The sequence below is a fragment of the Chironomus tepperi genome, unplaced genomic scaffold (assembly GCF_022539635.2).
Source record: "Chironomus tepperi strain 1889 unplaced genomic scaffold, CSIRO-AGI_Ctep_v1 contig_376, whole genome shotgun sequence".
Classification (NCBI taxonomy): Eukaryota; Metazoa; Arthropoda; class Insecta; order Diptera; family Chironomidae; genus Chironomus; species Chironomus tepperi.
In genome coordinates, this window is record NW_027226498.1 from 1,481,179 (window position 1) to 1,494,810 (window position 13,632).

The window sequence follows — 13,632 nt, forward strand, 5'->3', positions numbered from 1 at the left end:
TGCCAAGTGTTACTTACTTGAGGAGATTTTAAACGATGATGATGATATCGAATGAAAATGAGGAGATGCTTGCTTGTCGGCACGCTTTAAAATTTCATTTCTCAACTATTTTTCATGATTAGGTTCTCTAATTCATCGAGGTCACGAACTGTGATTAAATAATTTCATGTAACTTATTTAATTGCTATTCGATGTGTTTAAATAGGGGAAATTGTTTTGAGAATTCAATGAATCTTAAATTCGAGCTTAGACAGTTAGACTTAGGCATTTAAATAATTTCATGTGATAAAACAAAAATATGTGATCATTCTTTTGAAGAATAGAAATACGATTAAAATGTAATTTAAATGTTTACATACCACACCGAATTAAAATGTTTGATACAAGAGACAAAAAAAAAACGGAAGAAAAAGATTCCTACATTTCACACGATATCATCAGCCGCATTACTTTCCTTTAATCTTTTCTTTATTTTCTATTTTTTATTTTAAAATACCTTGATGACTTAAAGCTATTTGCCTTAGTTGTCGTTTATCTGTGTTATATTTTAATTGTCGTATAGTTAATTATAGACAACCAGTGTGGCAGAAAATGTGTGAGACACATCGACGTAGATTTTATAATTCTTTAAATTTCAAATTTGAGCGGTTTCATCTGCTTTTAATTTTCACAACTTTTTTTCTTTCAAAAAAATTAAAAATGTAATTTGTTCTTTTTGAGTGAGCTAAGCGCATTTTGGCCGGATAAGTAATTTGAATATACTCGATTTTTACAATCGTTTCTCAAGTTACTGGATGTTACTGTAATTATAAATTTCATTAAAATGCCCACACTTAAGAAGTCGATGTAAATCACTGAACTGATAAGTGAGATTCAAATCAAGGAATTCAAGTTTAATACCAACTTTCGTGATACTTTTGCTTCTTTCCGTCATAAAAGCCGAATTAAAGCCTAAGTTTGTTTTTCAAAGAAATGCTGTTAAAAAATAATGCTGAAATTTTTTTGCTTGTAAAAGTTTTCTTATTCATTCAGTAAATTTTTTATGAGAAATTTACGTAGGATTGCAAAAAAAAATGAGATATAAATTCAAACAAAGAGACACATTCTTTCACAATTCACTGATCCTCGTCATACTTCTTCCTCAACGTATTCATTTTATGATATATCCTCAAAGATATTAAGATTTTGATTTAATTAAATTGAAATTGAGTGAGGAGGAATAGGCAGAAAAATTAATACTAAGAAGAAAATATAGAAAGCAATTGGATGAAAGCCAAAAGTGATTAAAAATTCATTCTATAAAATTTTAATTAATAAACAAATTAGCGAGTTTGAATCATATAATGAAAAATTTATAAATAAACGATATAGGCATTTGTTGTGCACTTTCCTTCTCTTATGCTATGAAAATTCGTATCAAATTCATCCGTGCTTGCAGATCGGACATTTTCCGATATTTTAATAATTTTAGACATAGATGCAAATTAAAAATTGTTAGTTGTTATGAGGCAAACAAAATTGCTATGTCTCAAAGACTGAGCATGAATGATTCCTTATTTTCTCAATATTTTTTTTTTACCTTAAAGCAGAATGTCAGGTAGATAAATGAGTACTTGAGAACTGCATCACATTAAGAAGTGATGTTTTTATGACTTTTCTTCTTGTCCGTTTGATCTGCGTTTTATGACTCTTGCCTTCTTCTTAAATAAAATAAAATAAAAAAGGCAAGGTAAGGTAAAAAAAATCAAAATATTAGAGAAGAAGATAAAAAAAATTGTAAAGAATTACCTGAAGTTTTGTGGAATGGGTAATTTTTGCATTCTTGGAGAAGCAAGCTAATTTGCCATTTATTGTGAGACGCTTCTGGTGTAAGAGCTTATTCAAAGTACATATACACACAAATAATAAATTTTTTTTTCTTTTTATATCCCAAAACAACACAAAAAAAAGAAATTGCATGCAATGTCTTTTTAGTGGAGTGAAAAAATAAATTTTTAAGAAGAAAAAAATAAGATACAAACAGAACACATTTCAAATTTTCCTTCTCTGTTTTTTTTGGAACAATGGACAGAGCAATAAACTGAACAAACAGAAACGTCATTAAAAGGACTCGAAAGAGTGAAATGAAAATAAATAAAAAATAAGATAAACAAAAACTGCTTTGAATTTTTTCGTCAAACATGATTTTAATATTTAAACAGAAGTCATGGTTGTATTATCAAGTCTTTGCTGATTCTATCTATGTATATTATATTCCTATTATATCTGGTACTTAGAATGAATTTAACAAGTGTTATTCTTAATCGTTAAGTTCAATTAAATTAATTTCAAACCATAATTTTTTATATTTTTAACTGTGTGCTACTCATTTTAATGAGACTTTGTACAAACAGAAAAAGAAGAAATGGAAGTGAAAATAAATTCATTCGATATTGTTCCCCTCAATAATACATAAAAATGTCTTCAAGAGTCAAATCCTTGAGGGAAGCAAACGACGAGGATAATTTTGAAGAAATAAGAGTATAGAAAATAAATGTTTGCTGAAATCAATCGAGCACAACCTCTTGTGACCATCTTATCTCATTCTTCTGTGTAGAATTTATAGTATTTTCACTCCAATCATTTCTCAATTGAATCAAAAACAAGAGTGAAGATATTGACAATTTGTCTTTGAAATTCGATATTTTTATTCTCATTCAACGAGCAAGAGGATTTCAAGGGTTGTCATCGTTGTTTTTGGGTGGGTGGAAGTAAAAATGGTTTAGGATAGAAGCATTTTGTGATAAGAAAGTTCAATGGATCAATGATGGCAATGACGACGAGCAGAATACACAATGAAAAATGTAACATCATCAAATTTATATCTGTCTATATTAGAAATCGCCCAGCACAGCTCAATCAAAAGATTTAGTAACAGGAGGAAATAAAAGTGAAAAAGAAATAACGAAAAATGTTAACACAACATCAATAAATTGATTTACTTTATTACAGGCAGTGCTTGCTTGTTGGAAAAAAGGACTAACTTTAAAACTGTCCCATTCCATTGCTTTTCAAAATGTTTTCTCATCCGAGAAAAAGAAAATTTCCTGTGAGTTTTTCCTCAATTCTTTTCAATGATTTTCTTTCTTAGTAACATCAGAACAGAAAGGAAAAGTTTTTGAGGATGAGTAAATAGGAGAAAGCAAGAAAAAAAAAATCGATTTGAAGATTTTTCGTTCACAATACTTTTATATAAATTATCCTCGAATTTTCCATTCTCCATCAATTCATCCCTTATCATGTCTTTCCCATTCTCAATTCCGTCTCAGCTATACACTTCACAACCCACGTTTTAAAATCCTCATAAAATTCGAATTGAAATGCTCGCAAAACCAGAAAAAGAAATTTTCAAGCAACAAAGAAATTGAATGAATGAAAGAATGTTTGTAAGGGATGGAGCAGTAGCAGAAAAAATGTAATCTCTTTTAACAAATACCATAGGGAAGAATAATAAGAAGAAAGTTAGCAGTTGTGGGTAGTGGGATGAGTTGAATGGTAGGAAAAACGTGTTTAAGAATTGGGTAGAAGGTTGAAAATGGTAAATGGAACTGTTGGCACTTGCGATGCTTCATGAATTTCAAAGCAGTCTCAATCTGTTTCGTTCTTCCTTGCTTTTCTTTCCTCAAGGATGGTGGTATGAGGAGATGATAGAAATATAAGAAGTCGAATAAAGTATCATTCGTAGAGTATGGGAGAGTACATTGAGATTTCTATATATTACATTGTTGGGTGTATAAAAGAAATGATAAAGATAGGGATGGTGTGAAAATATGAAGCAATGTAAGGAAGTAGAAACTTTATGACTTTAATTTTACCACCATTACTTCATACTGTTTTTCCTCTTTATACACTTTTTTTATACATATATAATATACACCATCACTGTATGATGATAATGAAAATTATCTCATTGTTGCTGTGAGAGTTTGAGAGTTTTGACTGAAAATAATTATCAGACGATTCTTTCGTTTAAGTACCTTCTTCATGAAATAAATACAGTATGAATAACATGGTGAGAATTTTTTAGGGTTTGAGGAAGGAAAATAAATTGAAAAATGAGGGAAGGTTATACAATCCAACCAACAATATTTACACTAATGTATTACTGGTGATGCCATAAAACTCAATTTGTCACGACGCTTGGCACATTAAATCTCGTACTCTTGAGAAAGTCAATTAGGTTTGTTCTACCAAAAAAAAGCACAAGTTTTTTTCCTCTTTCTGCTTTCTTCAACATTTATTTTTGTGCCAACCAGCATCTGGATGTTCAAAGAATCACATGTATTGTATAGCAGAAGACTATAGGAATGAACGTATAAATCTACTTTTGCATTATTCTTTTTTTTGCTCATGAAATCTTATGTTGTTTTTCTTCCTTTTTGCAACTTCCATTAAGTAGTGTTGTTGTGGTGCATTGCATACTTGTTGTTTTTGCTTTTTGTAGTACATGATACCCCCTCAGAATTTAAGCTAAAATGAGTATGAAGAAAACAATGAAGAGGACGATATGGAAGGAAGATGAAAAGTAAAAAAATAAAATAAAATAAAAAAATAATAAAGCAGAAGAAAATGAGAAAATAAAAATGGCAAACAGAGGCTACAGCAACAGCAGTGTCGATGATATTATAGAATTGATGTTGAAGAAAGGTTAAATAAAATGAGATTTTTTTTTGAAAAAATGTACGATTTTTGTTCTGTTGAGACACATTGTGTTATTTACATGCGTACATGTGAGAATGCTCAGCATAAAGTCTTTTTCATTGCTTAAACATTAGCAAAAGAATTTTTTTTATTTAATCTTTATTATACTTAAATAATGATTCAATATTATCGTGCAAATTGTTTTCACTGAGTCGAATCGAACATAACAATTCGATAACGTTTTAAGTAAGATAAAACTAGACCTCATGAGACCTAAAGAACACAAAACAAAAAAAGAAGAAAAAATATTTCGATGGCATCGTTACGAAAGAATAACGACTGCGACATAACAACAAACAGCACAAGAAAGAAGAATTTCTCTCGAAAATCGGCGCAAAAAAAAGCGAAGGCTAACAGAGCAGAGAACAGCCAGAGAGTCAAAGGGAGGAAGAAGAAAAAACCAAAAAAATTTCAATTCATTCATTCACTCAATAAATATAATATTAGATATGGTGTTTTTATGTACATTATACATTTTCAAAGGAATACGTACAGTCGATCAATGGATTGTGGTGTGAAAAAATTGTCGAGTGAATGTTTAAGCGGCACCACATGGTGAGCACAATTGATCGACTGTACGCGGCATCGGTTGAGTGTACACTCATAACATTTTTCGGTGTTGTGGAAAGAAGAGTGAGGAGGAGAAGCAAATGTAGAAGTGAACAAATTCATTTGTCGACTGTACAGTTTTGTTAAAAGCGAACAAAAAAGCTGTACATACAGACATATCGATGTGTTTATATCTCGATTCTCTGCTTGAGCTCTTGAACATTTTTTTTTATTTCATTTTGTGTGTTATATAGCTATAGATATAGAATGAAAAAAAGAAGGAATAATATTGAGCTCTGGTATAAGAGAGCATTGGGGCACTGAAAAAGTTCTCTCCTCCTCCTCACGAAGAAAATAAAATAATACAGTTGAAGAAAAATAAGAAGAAGAAATGATGATGATGATGAAGGCAGAAAAATATAAAAAAGAACTCAAGTATTAATAAGAAGCAAAATATGTGTACCGTACAATGTAAACGATTTTTTATTTAATTTTTTCTTTTCGATCGGCTCAAAACACAGAGTAACGAAAGCAGTCAGAGCCTCTTCGCAGTTATTGTGCGCGCGTGAAAAAAATCGAATGAAGATGACGACCAATGATGAAGAGAGTGAGATGGATGGTTTGATTTCTTTGCTTGAATGTCTATAAAAAATTTGCTATTAATGATGTTACAAAAAAAAATTAATGCATATTCTTTAAGTCTTAGTAGTTTTCTAACTTGCTGTAGTCGCCGTGGAGTATCTAACAAGACAATTTTTAAACATATAACACAATATCAAGTTTTCTTTATTCTCAGCTTCTTCCCTACTTCTTTTTCTTCCTCAGATTCCTCGCCTCAATCGTCGCATTAACATTTCCATAAAGTAATTCTTGTCGAATGTATAATATTGAAACAACTTCGCTTTTATCTCAACACTCATTAAGAAAATCGAGTGCAACTAATTTGAATTTTTACGCTTTAATGGGAAAAATATGTATTGGATTTGTGTGTGATTTCTTTTCGTTCAAGCGTATCTCAAATCATCACATTCATGATGATGTCAATATGAATTATTGCTTTCATTTTGATTTGAATGTCAATTTTGTCTGTATTTATATGCTTCTACTCATTTATTTAATTCATTCGGTAAGAAATTTTAAATAAAATAAATCAATAAATTGGGGTTTTCGATCTTTTAAAATTTATTTATTTATATTATTGTGAACGATTAATTAATTTTCTCATGATAATAGAAGCAATAAAGAAAGGGAAATAAGATCTTTTTGATGTCCTTTTGGTTATTATATAAATTCTATGCATCAAATCTTTTTATTTGTATTTTTACGTTATGATTTAAAAAACTCTTTATTAAGTGATTGAAATTTGTCTACTGGCTGCTCATGTTATCTTTAGATAAATTGCTATTGATTAAAATAACACTTGGCAATAATTTTTAAGTACACAATAAGCTTTAATTAAATATTTGTTTGGACAAAACTTCGAAGAAGCACTTGAGAGTTTGTACGTACTGTAAAACCATTCCCATAACAGAACTAAGTCAATAAGCTCTGTTTATTAAAACAATTTACTTAAATTTCTTCATCTTATTTTTTAAGGAAAAAGTCTTGACAGAACCAAAATTCTTATATGACAATTTACTTTTTTTTTCTCTTGCAACTATTACTGAATAAGATGAAGATTGCCAATGATTTGTTACTTATTAAGTGTCACATACACATATCACATATTCGTCTGGCATGACGAAATGTCACAAATGCGAGTACACTTCAATTTAATAATAAGCAGTGCGAGAAATCATACTAGAAGAGTCGAGAATAAAAAGAGGAAAAAAAAAATTCTTCAGTTACCATAAAAATATAATACTCCTATTTACAGAGATATTAAATCATTTATATATATATATAGAAAAGGCATTCAATTCAATTCAAGTCAATACAAGAAGCATTAAATGAAGCAAATGAAGATGGAAAGGCATAAAAAACGTAAAAAGTGAATTAATTGTCTTGAATGTACAGTCTGTAATGCTGTTGTGCGAAGTGATTAGTATTTTTTCTTCTATCCCACTTGCTTACTGGCTTACTAGTAAATGTGCTCGTTATTTGCTCATTACCAGACTCAATGGAATCTCAATTGTGTGTACATAAAATAAACTTGCTACTATTGTAAAAAAATAAATAAATCTTTTCACTTTTCTTATTTTTTTATCATTTAATTTATTTCTCCTTTTTCTTTCTTTCCTTCATCCTCGTCTGTGTCTCTGTAGACGATGACGATGAACGAACGACAATAAGCGACAACGATGGTAAAAGATAATTAAGGTTTGGAATGTGCGGCTTGGCACATACATAGTATGCAATATATGAACATAATCGTGTGTAAAAAGAAAGGAAAAAAAAATAAAGAACAAGAAATATAAGAAGATGAACGAAGAGATGGAGAGGATATACACTCTTATGTGGTTATTACGAAAAAAGATTGTGGATGATGTTGAAGGGATTGAAAAAAAAACATGTAATTTGTAATTGGTAGCGATTGTCACTATCCTCACTTATTTCTTTTATGTATGCACATGAAATTGAAATAAAAATCTTTTAGGAGAATCTAAAGAATGATAACTAGACAATTTTTGTATGTTTAAGTGAAATATCGATGTAGACTACGTGCGTGAGTGAGCGCCTATTATTCGGCCATCATTCTAGTCCATTTGCTTTGACCACAAAACTCGCTCCGATAATCATCCAATATTTTATTTTACTTCATTCTACGCGCTATTAGTTTCCATCTTAGTCATTTTTTCAATCTATGTTTTTTCTCTGAAATATTTTCAATAAAGACTTTTGTTGAATGATGATGATAATGGATATGATGGAGGAAAGAGGAATTAAGACAAAAAGAAGAAGTTTAAGGAACGGAAAAGAGAAAAATCATGAAACGATAAATTTGCGTAGCGTTTCTCGATGGGAATGACGAAAAGCAAAAAATATATATCTCAAAATAAGAAGTAATGGAACCAGTTTGTGTTGCGAAACACATTCGATATAACGATAGCCATTGAGAGACAGAGATAGAATATGAAAATAAATATATTTTGCCATAATGTGGACAATAATAAAAAGATTTACATAAATTAAATAATTAAATGTGCTGATCTGCGAATCAATTAGCATATTAATGAGATTGCTTAAGTGGAAGTTGTATTTATAATATGAGGAACCTCAAGTATCGCGAGAATATATCGTTAAGTTCAAAGATTCGATTCGTTTAATGATGGAACATGCTCAGTCAATATATCTTTCTATTTATATATATTTTTTTATTTACTTTAAAGGAAATTTGTCGTCGCCGATAAATGGTAATTGACACATAACCTCAATATTCAATGACTGCTCAGAAATCGACAAATTGATTTTTCTTTATTTAGTTTTTTTTTTTTGATTTCTATTTCTTTTTCAATTATCCACTCAATTTATTATTATTTCTCATTGGTAAAATATCTCGACATAATGTTTATAATTAAAAAATTTACTCCCATTTTTGTTCCAAATTATCTACCTATAGCACAACAAAAAAAAAATCCCAAACTGGTATATCGCAACGGTTAGATTTTGTGTAAAATCGTTGAAAACGAGCAATTTAATCACGTTATAATCGTTTCATTAAATAAGTATAAAATAACAATTTCCTTTTATAAGCACAAAAAAACTACCATAATCATTATTTGTGTGTGAGCGGCAATGTGATGAAACGGGGCACAGCAAAAATATAAAAATTGGTCCAAAATCATCAAAAGAATTTTATGATCGGACTCATACAAGAAAGACACAAAAAAAAAAGCCAGAAAACATCATCATCATTCGTAGCAACAACAAATAAGAAAAGCAGCAGCATTAAGAGTGATAATAACAAGAAAAATAACAGCATGAACCGCACGGCGAATATAACCATTGTGCGAAAATAATAATAATGAAGCCCCATAGAAGAAGATGATGATGATGAGAAGAGATGAGGAGTGAGTGGATATAAAAGACATCATCGTCATGATGGAACAAATATATCGCATTCCACACGTTATCTTTACTTCTTATTTTTTTCATCTTCTTTATCAGTTCTTTCACAACAAAAAAAAAAAGTATCGAGTTAAAAATGTTAAGAATACCTAATTTATATATTTGCTGCCTAGAGTGCATCTACAAAATTCAATTATAAATTCTCTTTACTTAAAACTTTGATTATTGTTTTTGAATCGACAAAAAGAGTAAAAGTTTAACAAGTTCGATTTCTGGCAATATTAGTTTAATTACATTACGAAATTTTTAAGTGATTAAGAAAATCTGATGCTATCTTTTGTTGTTGCTGATAATAATCTCACGAGTTTGTATTTTATTTTCGAGATTTCTTTATTTTATTTAAACCATAATACTGTTGTTGTTAGGCTGCCTATTTGTTAGCTTGAATAACATAAACTGGTTATTTATGGGGCCTTAAGAGCAATTTCTGGATGTGAATTGGATTTTTTTGTCTTCTAATTTTTGTTAAAGAAAAGTAATATCAATACGGAAAGAGACTTCTCATGTGCGAAATTGGCTGTCGATTTCGTACAATATTTTAAATTTGTATCTCTTTTAACGCTCTGTTCTAGACCAAAAAATATCATAAAAAAACCTTTAAAGAGATCTAATAATAAGAAAATATTGATGATGAAAAAGTGTATAGCATATTGTATGTATGCTTTCTTTGTACATTTTGCAATGTTTTCCTCCTTCTCACTCCTTCATATTCTCATCGTATTTTTTGTGCTTTGTATGCTGGCAGAATAAATATTTCTTCAAGAAGTTTGTCTTAAGCAGTAAAGGAAAATATGTATAAAGAGAGCATGAAAAAGATAAAGAAAAGAATAATAAGAACGGAAAGCAAATAAGAGTAAAATAAAAATTTCCTTTCCTTACTGAATAGCTTCACAAAATATACACAAACATGTCGATGTATTATATTTTTCGCAAATATAACAACATTTAAGAGATGATATGGAGAAAAAAGAAGATAATTTTTTTTTGGCTCTGGACGGTTATTGTTGGAAGTGCAAACAAGGATTGAATATAAATAAAAGGATTTCTGCTCAATCTTATGATGATCCTTTTCTTGTATCCCCCTTGCATATACATAGTCATGGATATTATAGACATTCATATATATGTTCTTGTAGAGTATCATAAAATGTTGCTCACTGTCATGAACACAGCAGGAATTTTTCTTCTTCTCTTAGAATTTGTTATGGATTGCATTAATTTTGTCTTGTTATAATACTGAGAATACTTCTTATATACGTCATGTCCTTCTCAATTTTATTGATTCTAATTTTGTATCTGTTCTCTTCATTAAGAAGAAATATAAAATAAAATAAAAATAAAATTTTAAAGTCAGACCAAAACAATGTCTGTGGGAGAGAGTGGAAAAATGTGTAAAGACTGGATGATATAAGAAGCGAATGAGCAAAACAAGTTGTTAAACAGTTAAAATACAAATAAATCATGTAAATGATCGTTATTATAAACAAAAATATGAATTTCTGTATTTTTTTTGAGTCAATTTACAAGTTCAATATATGATGATATTGTACAACTTTTTTTTCATATTATAATTGTTGTTCATTCGTCGTGCTCGTTGTCTGACTCGCCAAGTAACAAAAGCAATAACAATACCAAGTACTGCTTGTCGGTCGATTGATTGGAATGAATGTAAAAAGTCGTGTCATGATATTTTCATTTTTTATTTTATTTTTTTTTATTGCTTCACTGAGAAAATTTTTTTTGTGGAGGCGGTATAATGTACTTGCTATTGATTATACGATATTAATAATTCAATTTTCTTCAGTGTATAAAAAGCCTTTCATAATTTACGTGATACAAGCTTAATAGGCCTGACAAACTACGTCGACTGTACGAATGGAATGAAATGGAGACACGATAAATTTAAACAATGAGTGAAATAATAATAAAATAAAAACAACAGTAAGCAGGAGTCATGAAAGGTAGAAGAAAAGGAATGTAATTAATAATTCACACACAAGTTGCATGTCACTCTTATAAGCCATAAATGCTCACTATATATGTTTAAGTTTAATCAAGATATGAGTTTTGAGATTGTTGAACACACAGAATATGGTGCGAGGAAAGAAGATGGAGAGAAAATGTTGTTTGGCCGCACACATGCATACAGCACGAGAATGATAATTGATCAGTTTTGTTTTAATGCACATAATTAAATCGTTCATTAAAAAATTACAAAAGTACTCGGTCTTATCGAGTGACTTCAGCGCATTTTTGTCCCAGCGATCAGTAATTGATTAATAGGTCACTTCCTGACCTAAAAAACAAGAAGCAGTAAGATCCAGATCACTTCTAAACCCAAAAAACAAGATCCAATAGATTCCAAGTCATCATACTAGGTTTTCAAGAATTTAGTCATTTAACGGATTTTCAAAATTTAAAATACATAACGGTTACGATAAATTCAAACTTTGTTCTGTTAACACTGTGAAAACATCAAAGAACATTGAAAAACACTGTAAAACAATGAAAAAACGTGTTGTTGTTTTTCTTATTGTTGTATATGAAAATGAAAAATTGTTAATTATAGTATTTATGCTATAACTTGAAACTTTTAAATGCATTTGCCCGCAATAAAACAACAGTACGGAGCTAATAAAACAAACCAGAGCTCTCTACGATGTCTGGTTTTCGAGATCTCGATACCCAGCCGAACAAAGTGCTTGAATAAGCTACCTTTTTGAAAAAAATTTCAAAAATGCGCTAAAAAGGGCACGAAGAATGTGATTTTATTTTATTTTATTTTTCAATATTCATTTTACTCGCTGTTTACTTGTTTGTTTGGGGAAACAATAAACCTTGTGTAAGCATAAAAATGTTTTCAAACATGTACGTTAGCTCGACTCGATTTGGCATGTTCAATTTTCTCCTTTCTTGCTTTTCCATTCTTATTTCTTCTTTTCTTGATATTTATCGATTATTTTATTTTATTTCTTTAAAATTGCTTATTATTGTGACTTGTGTTGAGTTGAATGAAAATAAAATAAAATAAAACATTTCTTTTAATTTGTTTTCGTTACTGTCTCACTTTTTGTATACACTTTTTATTGTTTGCGATTTTTTTTATGTCCATTAAACTTCCATTGCCAGCCCAACAAAGCTTTTTTCTCACTTTACAATTAAGTATCTCCATATTCACATCGCACAAATGAGTAGGATTAAAAAAATTTATTTAATTTGAATGAAGCGCATTAGGAAAAAGTTCTAATATATTGAAAAAGGGGAAGAGGGTCATCTTTTAAAAACAGAGAAAAGGTTTTAGTGACACATAATGTATAAAACCTGCTCTTAAGTCAACACAGATCGTGATGGGGATTAAGGAAAACTAGCTTTTAAATAAACATTAAATATATTATTAGGAATAGCTAGCGGGCATGTTTAATATGTCACAATTAACGTTACAATTTTCTTGTTATAGCTGTTGCTCTCATGTTTGTAATTGATTTTTTGTTTACTGCATAGTAAACACCCAACAATTGCTTTCACTGTACTGATACTTATTTTATTTATTTTTTTTTATTTTGCGTTTTGCGGTTTTCATCACGCGCGCTTTATAGTGCTATTTCATTTATATTTATTTATTTATTATTTCTATCTGGATGAATAAAAAATATATTTATAAACTTTATCCTCCTCCTCTTTCTCAAATGAATAATAATATTTTTAATGTATGTAATTGTGGGGTAATTGACGAAAGGCATAAATGTGGTAATTGACCACGATTTGTCATGAGCTTTTCACTAAATTTTTTCCGTTTTTTTTTTTCCTTCCTTCATTTGAAAAGTTTGCTGCCAGCTGGCATTTCGCCTGATTATACGTTTGACTACTGGTGCTTCTATTCGATTAATATTGAATAATGCTTATAGCCAGCGATGATAGCGAAAATTGTTGTGTATAAGTTTCACTAATTGCATGTTGTGGATTTGCTATTCATTAGAATTGAAATAACTCACAATGACCAATCAATTAGCGAATACACAACTCTCTTACCGTTAATCAAGCATCACAAAACAAGCTTTTACGCCTGACTAAGAAAATTGACAAACAAATTTGTCTAAAATAACCGTAAATTTTATTTTATTATTTATTTGTTCGAAGAAATTTTTTGCTTTTTTTTGTACAAAGTGATTTTGTACGTATTTGTGTAAAAGTTTTAATTTTATTATAATAATGTACTTTATTACATTATGACTGTTTAAGATCAATTTAAGTGTCCATTCAAGAACTGGATTGTTG

General features: G+C 29.6%; 1 protein-coding gene and 1 long non-coding RNA gene across 4 annotated transcripts in view; both read left to right on the forward strand.

Annotated features, from left to right (window-relative positions):
* The window catches only part of gro (TLE family member transcriptional corepressor groucho), a 104,097-nt gene that overhangs the window by 12,351 nt on the left and 78,114 nt on the right, over positions 1-13,632 (forward strand). The gene's annotated exons all lie outside the window — the stretch shown is intronic.
* On the forward strand, positions 5,594-7,905 carry LOC139096167 (uncharacterized). The gene is made up of 3 exons (XR_011544928.1): positions 5,594-5,724; positions 5,811-5,896; positions 7,554-7,905. It is a non-coding gene; the product is annotated as an uncharacterized lncRNA (long non-coding RNA).